The 12,214-nt window shown below is 46.0% G+C and overlaps 1 protein-coding gene across 2 annotated transcripts in view; it reads right to left on the reverse strand.

Annotated features, from left to right (window-relative positions):
- Nucleotides 1-3,134: 3,134 nt before the first annotated feature.
- LOC310837570 (uncharacterized protein) overlaps nt 3,135-12,214 on the reverse strand; it is a 47,215-nt gene continuing 38,135 nt past the window's right edge. Inside the window, exons 1-3 of one of the 2 annotated variants that reach the window (XR_014560579.1) lie at nt 7,158-7,285; nt 5,100-5,169; nt 3,135-3,389 (exon numbers count right to left, since the gene is read on the reverse strand). The gene's annotated coding sequence lies outside the window, so the exon portion shown is untranslated. Of the gene's footprint in view, nt 3,390-5,099; nt 5,170-7,157; nt 7,286-12,214 lie in introns of those variants that run through there. The other variant, XR_014560580.1, reaches the window with a different exon arrangement.

Genomic DNA, 12,214 nt, shown 5'->3' on the forward strand with positions numbered 1-12,214 from the left:
TAATTCGTACAATATAAACTATATACAACAACAACAACAACAACAACAACAACAACAATAATAATAAAATTTATTTATATCCCGCCCTCCCCAGCCGAAGCTGGGCTCAGGGCGGCTAACAACAATCAAAATAATCCAATGATTCTAAAAACATTTCATTATAAAAATTAATTAAAATCAAATTTATGGCAACCAATAAGCAAAATTCTGTGCAGATTGCCAGAGGAGGGTAAGTAAGCTATGGCGGTTGGAGTCAGTCTAGGCCCCGCCCCCTGGGCCAGGTGGAATTAGCCTGAGGAGGGAGCGGCCTTCCCAACTCACAGTGCAGCAGCAGCAGCGATACAAGGGTTTCAAGACTACCGTCTGCATGTAGGAAGAAGCTTTCAGATTTCTGTATCTTAATTGTTCCTTTATTGCAATTATAAGAATGGGAGTGATGCGCCTCTTCGTATATTAAACAACTGCACATCCAAAGCAACACAAAAAGTCTCACACTCCACTTTTCACAACTCTCACATCCCAACCTCAAACATGAACATTTCCAATCTCTCCACCAAAGACCAAAAACCATGTGACACTCAGCCCACCATTATTCACCACCAGCTCTTCAGATGACACACCCCTCCCTAACATTACACTGCATCTTGTATTCTACTATTTTAAGATGTTACCCGCATTACTTTCCGTACTCCTTACATTTAAAGCGTTTCACCCATGTGAATTTGTAGATGAATTTTATAGTGTCCACTTCGACTGAAGCTCTTTCCACACTCTGTACATTCAAATGGTTTCTCCCCTGTGTGAGTTTGATGATGTATTATAAGGTTTTCACTTCAACTGAAGCTCTTTCCACACTATACATTCAAATGGTTTTTCCCGTGTGTGTTCGTTGATGTCTTTTACAGTGTCCACTTTGACAATCTCTTTCCACACTCTATACAATCAAATGGTTTTTCCCCTGTGTGAGTTCGTTGATGTTGTCTATATTGTCCACTTCGACTGAAGCTCTTTCCACACTCAATGCATTCAAATGGTTTCCCCCCTGTGTGAGTTTGATGATGTACTCTATCGTGTCCACTATCACTGAAGCTCTTTTCACACTCTATACATTTAAATGGTTTTTCCCCTGTGTGAGTTCAATGATGCATTTTAAGAGTTTGACTATGACTGAAGCTCTTTCCACACTCAATGCATTCAAATGGTTTTTCCCCTGTGTGAGTTTGATGATGTACTCTATAGTGTCCACTATCACTGAAGCTCTTTTCACACTCTATACATTTAAATGGTTTCTCCCCTGTGTGTTAGATGATGTCGTCGAAGTTTCTCACTTTGACTGAAGCTCTTTCCACACTCCACAATACACAGCGCACTAGAGTCTGAAGGATACGTTTACAGTTTGCAAAAAAACTAATTGCTGATGAAACGATTGTATTTCAATATGTTCCAGGTGACAATCAAATTGCAGACATTTTTACTAACGCTCTTGCAAAGGTTACACATGAAAGACATGTACAAAATATGCTTTATGTTTTTGTTCCACCATAATGAAACGCAGGGGAAATGTTGAATGGTCACTTCAAAATGTGAAAGTTCATTATTGTTTCACAAGTTGTGTATGTCTTTAAGGGCCTGAGCCAGGGCAAATAACGAGACCCAGTCTTACAGCTGTGAAACACAGCAGGTGCTGCTGAGTTGTGTTAATCAAGCTGTGTCAGCATTTGGGCATAGTATATAATGAGCAGCAACTAGCTCCCTCAATACCCTGGGGGATAGGTTGGTGGTTGGGTCTGGTTTGTTATTGATGTATTTAGTGTATGAGGAGTTTTTGTTTTTGTTATTAAAACCTTGTTTAATTTATTTTTTAGTCCCTTTTTAATGCATGGTCTCCCCAGCAAGCTCTCTGCAGCGCTACTAAACAGCAAATAAGCAACAGTTTTCACTTCAACTGAAGCTCTTTCCACAGTCTATGCAGTCAAATGGTTTTTCCCGTGTGTTTGTTGATGTCGTTTACAGTGTCCACTATGATTGAATCTCTTTCCACACTCTATACATTCAAATGGTTTTTCCCCTGTGTGAGTTCGTTGATGTTGTCTTAAGTGTCCACTATCACTGAAGCTCTTTCCACACTCCATGCATCTGAATGGTTTCTCCCCTGTGTGAGTTAGATGATGTAGTCGAAGTTTCCAACTATTAGAGAAGCTCTTTCCACACTCTATACATATGAATGGTTTCTCCCCTGTGTGAGTTTGCTGATGTTTTCTAAGGTTTCCCCTTTGACTGAAGCTCTCTCCACACTCTATACATTCAAATGGTTTTTCCCCTGTGTGAGTTCGTTGATGTTGTCTTAAGTGTCCCCTTTGACTGAAGCTCTTTCCACACCCTATACATTCAAATGGTTTCTCCCCTGTGTGAGTTCGATGATGTAGTTGAAGTTTCCCACTATCACTGAAGCTCTTTCCACACTCTATGCATCTGAATGGTTTCTCCCCTGTGTGAGTTAGATGATGTCGTTGAAGTTTCCCACTATGAGAGAAGCTCTTTCCACATTCTATACATTCAAATGGTTTCTTCGTTATTCCTTTTGAATTTACAGATGGCCCCCCAGAATTCTTGCCTGTCTTCTCCATCGTCTGCTTCAGAGTGCAGGGAGACAAAATCCTGTTGGTGTTGCAAGGGAGAGAACAAAGGAATATGACACACATCAAGTTCAATTGGCACTCATCCCAATTAGTATTTATAATTATGATGTGCCACCTGACCTCGTTCCCGTTTTCTGACACAGGACTATCCTAGTGTAAATTCTCTGCCCAGGCCTCTCTCACTGTCCTTTCTCCATTTGCCTCACTCCTGGACGTACCTCCTCTATTTCAATGTGGAATCTGTGTCACACTGAAGAAGCTCCATATTAAACATCAATATATAACTGTACTTAATGGAAACTTCAGCCTTGGATATTTAGCACTGATTTCATTCATAGGATGAAGCTGTTAGGTTTATTGCTGGAGACATAAATTTATTTCTGAGACATCAAATACATTAATAGTATTATGTCATGGGGTGTTGCAGCTGTGATAGTACCTCTCGTGGGAGACAATTTGGGGCTCCTTCTGGGGTGATTGGTCCACCATTAATCCCCAACCTGTACTCTCACCTGTGGGTCCTAGAAGCTGTCATCATGCAACAGCACACACAACCCAGGAAAAGCTTCGACAGGCCAACTAAACCAGTTGAGGATAATTGATGGGTCTCAATCCCTTGGTGAGTCAGGGACTTTCATTGCATGCGATGACAGGCTCTGGCACATTGAGCAGACGAGACCAACAGTGACTCCAACAGTCAAGCATGTGTTTTATGCAAGTGCCGTAGAGGGAAGGGAGGGGCTCATCAACCTGGGAAGGGAGGCCAAGAAGCAGACGAAGAACTCTGATCCTAAACCTCTGCAGCCTTGCGTGAGTATCTTCAGGAAAAGAAGAGGCTAAGCAGTAAACCCTACACGAATCGGGAGTGGAGTCCTTAAGACGATTGTGTTGGAGTGTTGTGGGTATCAAGGAGTTAACACTATGCTAAGTGGAAATGCTGACTCAGTTTCATGTGGTGAGTCAGCATCCCAAGAGATGGGATGCTGCATAATAGATCTATAGCCAGCTAGTATACAGAGGTATGCTTGACTTCTCCACACTGGCTTCTCCCCTGTATGTAGGAAGGCTGATTTATGGTACTTTATGATTGTGCAGGACTGCAGCTGGAATAAAGCCCTCCTTGCAACACAGCTGGACTCCTGAGTGCTTTATATGGAGCGTCTATCGGTCCAAATACATTGCAACATGTTGGGTGGAGTCCTTGTACGCCTCCTTCCGGTAACTCCTGGGGCCAAGCTGGGGCCAAAAATATTGCTCTGCTTCCCTTTGGACCATATCAAGAAGATTGAGAAGGTAGGGCTGCCATAGGTCTGTTCCATCCCCCCCCCCAGGAATCGAGGAGGATTTTCACAAGATTGGCAAAAGGTCCACCCTTTTTTTGGTGGGAAACATCAGGAAATCTCAAAAGCTGCTTCTTTTGGGGAGAATTTGTATTTTTAAAAAGCTCAACAACTCTGTCCAGATTTTTGCATTTTTAAACGGGGCCACCCTGCTGGAGACGATGGCCTTGTCGTGTAGGCAGCCCAGGACCTCCACACACACTGCCCAGGCTTGTATTGTGCGGGGGTCACGTCTGTGCTTCTAACACCCCTGTTTCACTTCAACCTCATGGAGACTCTACATTGTGTCTCGAGGCAGATGGATGTCAACAAAAGGGGGTGGAAGGAAAGAATCTGACTTTAGAGAAAGGAGGTGCAGTCAGAGATGCTTCTGCCAGAAGAGAGCGTGAGGGGGAAAACCACCATTTAGGATCCCTGCCTCCATTTCTCAGCCTGAACTGTAACTCAGAATCTCGATTGTAACTCAGTTCAGAACCTTCACATCTATTCCCTGGTTGGCCGTCTTCTGGAATATAAACCAGACCTCTTTGAGGGTATCATCCAGACCTTCATTTAGTGTGGGCACCTTGGATTTGGAGCCTAGGCATCAAACATAATCCCTGAAAATGTGTCTCAGTAACCCTTGGTATCTATACCCACCTGGACCTCCCAAGTGAGTCTGAGCTCCTAGAGGAACCATCTATGCTGAGGTGGGACACCTCTGGCCCTCCAGATGTATTGTTCCCTCCTTCCTCCGTGATGTCTAACATCTTCCTGATATACTCCAAGCAACTGCACACATTCCCTAATCCTGCACCATTTACTTCCTGAGGCAGCTCCATTGTGTCCTCCTTCTCATTGTGTCCACCCACCATTTCAGTAGCAGTCCTTCAGTTCCCAACTATTAGTCCCCCTCCCCCTACGGAGGAATTATTCATCTGAATCCTAGGGGCTGGGAATCCTGAGTGGGGAGACAGCTGTTGGCCGTGCTGGGGGGGGGGGGAGTTCTCCTTGGCTGGTCCTTGTGAGAAGAGGATGCTGGATGAGGTGGGCCCTGATCCAGCAGGACTTTTCTCATGTTCCCACAAACTGAAACGAGACCTACAAAGGTACAGTCTCCCAGGCAAGAGGAAGGACTTACCTCTCAAAGTCTCTGTATTTTTCTGTTTCAAGGAAGGAGTTGAGCTCAGACTTGCAGATCAGATTCTCTCCTGTGCGGAACAAGTAAAACGGAAGTGCTATTTACGTCACTGGAAAAGTATTCAAAAATATTCATGTGTTGAAGAAAGTATAACAAAGTAGCTGGTGTCCCGTTAAGGGCTAATAAAACGTTTATGAGCTCAGCATGTGTGGGCTGAACTGTGGACCAGGAAGACTCGCAATCTCCATTATCCTCAGAGTCTCTTTGTCGATTTTGCGTAGTTATTTTGGAATTCCTACCGCATTATCGGTTCATGAAAAGTTACAGATGGAGAAACTTACACGCTTGCTGTAAACTATCACCCCACACACAAACTCACATACAGTCTGTAAATTTGGCAAGTTCCCAACCCTTTCCTATAATACTGGCAATTCCAGGCCTGCAGATGTACAGCCCTGAGTGTAGAGCCTCCAGCCACAGATATCGTCTATCATGGAAATGCCCCAGACTGGGACGGATTATGGATCTTTGGATGCTGACAGATCGTATCTCACTCTGACATTGCCTACAATAAATAAAACTAATAAGAAATGCCTTCTGGATGTACTTATATATAAACCCTGAAAGCCTTTCTATAGCATCCTTCTCCCACATTGTTGAATTGGTATATATACATCATCAGCACCAGCACCACTGATGAACCATGCAGTGGAAACACTTAAGGATGGGAGCCTGAGAGAGGAAGAGGTCTCTGGCTACTTCCTGGGCGGGGCTTCCAGAAGCAAAGAGCTGCTTTGGAGAAGGCCTCCCTCCTGCCTCTCAGGACCTTCCAGCTTTTTCTCTCTTCTGCTCTCCAAGGTGGACCAAGGGTTTGACTTGGTATAAGGCAGCCCACAGCCAGCCATGCAGTAGCTTTCCAGGATCAGTGGGGAGAGGATGGAGCTTCCATGGGGGAAATGGGGGGGGGGGATCAGTGGAAAAAACCCCACCATCAGGGAAAACTCTCTCTCTCCGGTTGACTTGAAGGAGTGGCAGATTCCTGGGCAGGATGGAGAAGCCAAGGCAGACCCACCACCGGAGATTCCTCCTCCAGCGCCCAAAGATGGAGACATCTCTCCAAAAGGAAGACTCTCCCTCCCTCCCTCCCTGCTCTGCTGGCCTTCTATCTCCCAGGGATGCTGCCATTCCTCCCTCAGCCCCCCAACTTCCTCTGCCCTCCTCCCTCCGTCCCACAGTCTCCCCTTGGCACCGCTCACCCCTCGCCCTCTGCGCACCAACCTCTCCATCCGGAGGGACCTTGCAAGACGGGCAGGGAGGCGGGAGAGGGAGGGGGGTCTCTATCCAGCCCTATTTCACTTCCTTTAACCCTTTCGTGGACTCCGTCTCTCCCTCAAGGCGCAGGAGTACTTCGAGGGATTCCTGCCAGGGGGGAACGGCAGAGGGCGTCATGTTTGGGTCCTGGGATCAAATCCAGGGCTGCTTGGGGATAGGAGGTCCTCGTAGGGACCCCCTTGGTGGGCATCACGTTTCAGTTCAGGCAAGAGAGCCCAGGGGGTGCGGGGCAGTTCAGCATCGCTTGAGCCCCCGGGAAAAAGAGACGCGTGTGGAGGGGAGGGCGCTGTAAAGGAGATGGCAGCTGGAGTGCATGGATCGGGGGCCTTGAGCACCTCCTGGACCCCCAGGAAAAAGAAACATGGGTTGGGGGGGCTCCAAAGGAGATCCTGCCACGCAATCCCTGCAGGTGTTGGGCCCCCACTTCGCAGCAGGATTGCGGGGATCGGAGCCCCTGCTTATGAGTGCCAGGAGAGGGGCTTTTTTGCATGCAGGAGTGAAACTAGGCTGGATTTCCCCCGAGTCAAAGACCAAATTGGGGATATTTGCGTCCCCACAAAGACATCCTCAACGGCGCCCTGCTGGAGGCGTCACCTGGTGCAAAAAACAACCACCACCCCCGGCTGGCCACCCCCATAGCTATGGCTCTGTTCCCGGGAGGGGTCTCTGTCTTTTCCTCTTTCCCTTCCCCCTAAATCGCCCCCTTTCCCCACGCAGCCTCCTTACCTCTTTGTCCTCTCTGGACCTCCGCCTCCCTTGCTCGCTGTTCCGGTGTCCTTCCCCCCAAAATAAAGCGGAATAGGGGTGTTATGTAGGGGGTGAGGGGAACGAGTCAACCCACACCCCTCCTCCCCTTCGGAATACCTCCCACTTTCCCAGGGGTTCTTTGGGCCCCCTGGAAACTTCCGACCTACAGACACTTCGGGTTCCTTGTCGAAGGCGCGCGCCTCTAGAGCTACGTTCGCAGAGCAGCCCTTGCCTGTGTTGGGATGGAAACAGGAAGAGATGGCGCTGCCTCTGGCCTCCTGCTCTTGGCCCCACCTGCCCCCAAGTCGCCTCTCTCTCCCCCCAGCGGAGAGTGGAAATGGGGACGGGAGTGGGGGGCTTCCTAGTTGTGTATGAGCTGATGGATTTACGTTTCCCTCCACAGCAGGGTGGCAGCTGCACACTTATTTTTCCTTATTTACTTTTGTTATTGTATCATTTTAATAGAGTTAAGTTGGGGGTCTTACGGAGACTCTTCCTGGCTCCCCAAAAAGGCCAGAAGAAGAAGAAGGACATAATCCATGTCTGCTTAAGACTGGGTTAGGTAATAAGGAGGCAGTCATAAGACGCAGGGGCCGTGCTGATTTATTACAATTATTTGTGTAGTTTAAATAATATACGTATATACGTATGTGTGACTATTATTATTTATTTACACGATGAAACATCAACATAAAAAACTTCCCTAAACTGGGTTGTCTTCATAAATATATATTTAAATAAATAAATAAATTTGTTTGTTTGTTTGTTTGTTTTCCAATGTTTGTTTTTCCTATGTCTTTAGCAGTTATCTTCCAAAAAGAGATGGAAACCCAGGTTTGTGAAACCCTTGTGTACGCAGTGGTCTGCTTGCAGGAAGACTCCCCAGAAGCATGACTGAAGAATTAGTTCAAAATTATTATTATTATTATTATTATTAACCCCAGCCATTCTGGGTGGCTTCCAACAGAATATTTAAAAAATACATGCAAACATCAATCATTAAAACCTTCCTTAAACAGAGCTGCCTTCAGATGTCTTCTAAACGTCAGATAGTTGTTTATTTCTTTGATATATGATGGGAGGGCTTTCCACAGAGCGGGCGCCACTACTGAGACAGCCCTCTGCCTGATTCCCTGTAACTTCTCTTCTCGCAGGGAGGGAACCGCCAGAAGGCCCTCGGAGCTGGACCTCATTGTCCAGGCAAAAGATGGGGGTGGAGATGCTCCTTCAGGTCTACTGGGCTGAGGCCTTTAAGGGTTTAAAGGTCAGCACCAACACTGTGAATTGTGCTCAAAAACATACTGGGAGCCAGTGTAGGTCTTTCAAGACTGGTGTTGTTATGTGGTCTTGGCCGCTCCCAGTCACCTGTCTAGCTGCCGCATTCTGGATTAGTTGTCGTTTCCAGGTCACCTTCAAAGGTAGCCCCATGTAGAATGCATTGCAGTAGTCCAAGCAGGAGATAACTAGAGCATGCACCACTCTGGAGCGACAGTCTGCGGGCAGGTAGGGTCTGAGCCTGCATACCAGAGGCAGCTGGTAGACACTGCCATGGACACAGAATTGACCTGTGCCTCCATGCACAGCTGTGAGTCCAAAATGACTCCCAGGCTGCACACCTGGTCCTTCAGGGGCACAGTTACCCCTTTCAGGATCAGGAATTCTCCAATCTTGCCTGCCCCATCCCCAAAACAGGAAATCTGTCTTGTCAGGATTCAACCTCAATCCGTTATCCGCTATATATCCTGCAACTGCCTCCAGACACTCACACAGGACTTTCACCACCTTCACTGGTTCCGATTTGAAAGAGAGGTAGAACTGGGTATCATCCACATATTTATGAACACCCACCCCACCCCCTTGAAGATCTCTCCCAGCAGCATGTGGAAGAGGATGGAACCCTGTGGCACCCCACAAGTGAGAGCCCAGGGGTCCAACACTCATCCCCCAACACCACCTTTTGGATACGAGCCAGGAGAAAGGAGCGGACCCACTGCATAACAGTGCCGCCAGGTCCCAGCTTCTCTACACGTGGTATTAAAGGCCTCTGAGAAATCCAGCAGAACTTTTTATTGCGGGTGAAAGAGGAGAGCGCAAAAATATGGTCTGAAGCTCAACATCAAAAAAACAAAGATCATGACCACTGGTCCCATAACCCCCTGGGAAATAGAAGGGGAAGAAATGGAGGCAGTGAGAGATTTTACTTTCTTGGGCTCCATGATCACTGCAGATGGTGACAGCAGCCACAAAATTAAAAGACGCCTGCTTCTTGGGAGAAAAGTAATGACAAACCTGGACAGCATCTTAAAAAGCAGAGACATCACCTTGCCAACAAAGGTCTGTATAGTAAAAGCTATGGTTTTCCCAGTAGTGATGTATGGAAGTGAGAGCTGGACCATAAAGAAGGCTGATTGCCCAAGAATTGAATTATGGTGCTGGAGGAGACTCTTGCGAGTCATATGGACTGCAAGATCAAACCTATCCATTCTGAAGGAAATCAGCCCTGAGTGCTCACTGGAAGGACAGATCTTGAAGCTGAGACTCCAAGACTTTGGCCACCTCATGAGAAGAGAAGACTCCCTGGAAAAGACCCTGATGGTGGGGAAGGTGGAGGGCACAAGGAGAAGGGGACGACAGAGGACGAGATGGCTGGACAGTGTTCTCGAAGCTACCAGCATGAGTTTGACCAAACTGCAGGAGGCAGCGGAAGACAGGAGTGCCTGGCGTGCTCTGGTCCATGGGGTCACGAAGAGTCGGACACGACTAAACGACTAAACATCAACAACATTCCTGGCCTCTCTCCTTCTGTCTCTGAGCTAAGATTGGTATCTGCTGCTTGCTCTCTGTTCTCTGAAGCTATGCCACTCTGCTGCCCCTCCTCCCCCTCCCATTCCAACTCGCATTACAGTGTCCTTATCTCTCTTTGCCTGCTTTAGATTCCCAGCCTCTGTCAGCTCCAGAACGAAGCTGACACCTAACAACGCTTAATGTTAATGCTTAATGTTAACGCTAAAGTAAAGCCGGCCTTTCAGGGATCAAATTGTAAACTGGAATGTGAGTAAAAATTTTGTTTAAGAAAAGACTCTTGTGTCTTTTAAGAGGGATAAAAGGGGACACGAGGAATAAACAGCAGCAAGAATACTTATTGCAAAGTATTGGAAGACACAAGATCTACCCACCCGGGAAGAATGGCAGATGAAGGTGATGGAGTACATGGAACTGGCGGAAATGACTGGCAGAATCTGAGACCTGGGAGAAGAGTCAGTAGAAGAAGATTGGAAGAAGTTTAAAGACTATCTACAGAAATATTGCAATATTAAGGAATGTTAGAAGGATGTTGGGATGAAGTTATGTGGTTTTAGCAGTAATGTTACAGTAAAGTTATAGTAGATTAAGATAAACTACTAAGATAAAAGTAAAAATGGGGAGGACTTGCTGAAATAACTAATTGAACTAGAAGACATGGAAAGGTGGATTTGTTTTTAATTGTTTTTACTTTTCTGTATTTTTTCTCATTTTTTTCTTTTTTCCCTCTTATTCTTGTAACTTTTTTGAAACTTTAATAAATATTATTTTAACCAAAAAGGGACACAAGGAATAATCCATCTGGGCAAGCCAGATTTGATGACTTAACTCAAGAGATTCCAACGAATCTGCAAACTATCTTCCTGCTATATTGAGGGGAAACTGCTCTGCTGCATCATTCACTAGCGTGAGTGAAGGAAGAATATCGTTTATTCAATATATCCTTTCCTACTATCCTTAACATTCCCACAATTGTCCCTTAGCATTCCAAGTTTGGGACCTGCCTGAACACCTTTCCACATTATAATCATCCGTATGGTTTCTCCCCTGTGTCTCTTATTTGGGGGATAATTGGCTAGGAGCTTACAGTGAAGCATTTAACACACACCTGTGCCACCGCCGGGGACATTGCTGCCAGAGGCTCTGGCAGTGCCCACTCTCTGCTCTGAGGAATAAAACACTGGCTCCTAAAGCTGAAAGCCCTAGAAGCCTTTCATATGAATTCTGAGCCCATTGGTGAAGTAGCAAAGTTTATTTAAAGAAAAGCATCTCTGCAAGCATGGGGGAGCTATTCAGGCACACCCAGGTCAGAACAACACAGGCGTTTATCCTCCCCCCCGGGGGCAAATGTCCCTCCTCTGTCCTCCAATTGGCTGGAGGGCAGCGCAGAGGTTACAGCCTATCAGACCGCCCGATTATACTCATTTCCCAGGATCCCGATGCCCATTCCTTATTGCCCTTATTTGGTCCAAGTCCCACCCCCAGAATTTACCTATTGACAAAAGCAGCACACCGAAAGCTGCCCTAGTTTTGTGTTACAGATAGGTAGCCGTGTTGGTCTGCCATAGTCAAAACAAAAAAAATCCTTCCAGTAGCACCTTAAAGACCAACTAAGCCAGTTTTTGGTATGAGCTAAGTCAGTTCTTGGTATGTGTATCTGAAGAAGTGTGCATGCACACGAAAGCTCATACCAACAACTGACTTAGTTGGTCTTTAAGGTGCTACTGGAAGGATTTTTTTTGTTTTGACTAGTTTTGTGTGTTAACCACTATGGGTTCCAATTGCAAGCATAAGCGAGTTTCATATCTTATAAAACTAAAAAGGCAAACCACATTTAGACTACCACTTTGTTCCAGTCACGGGTGCAAGCAGCCTTCGTATCTGGGTCCCAACTACAAGCTATATGATGCCACCAGAGATCATGTTTTATTTCAACACTTCACCCTTGACGTAGCCAAAAATGAGAGAGGGCAGTAACACATTTAATTCGTACAATATGAACTATATACAAGGGTTTCAAGACTACCATCTGCATGTAAAAAGATGCTTTCAGATTTCTGTGTCTTAATTGTTCCTTTATTGCAATTATAAGAATGGGAGTGATGCGACTCTTCATATATTAAACAATTGTACATCCCAAGCAACACAAAAAGTCTCACACTCCACTTTTCACAACTCTCACATCCCAAATTCAAACATGAACATTTCCTCTTTTAAAAAAAAATTGTTAAAGT

Source organism: Podarcis gaigeae, assembly GCF_964106915.1.
Source record: "Podarcis gaigeae genome assembly, chromosome: 2".
NCBI classification, from domain to species: Eukaryota; Metazoa; Chordata; class Lepidosauria; order Squamata; family Lacertidae; genus Podarcis; species Podarcis gaigeae.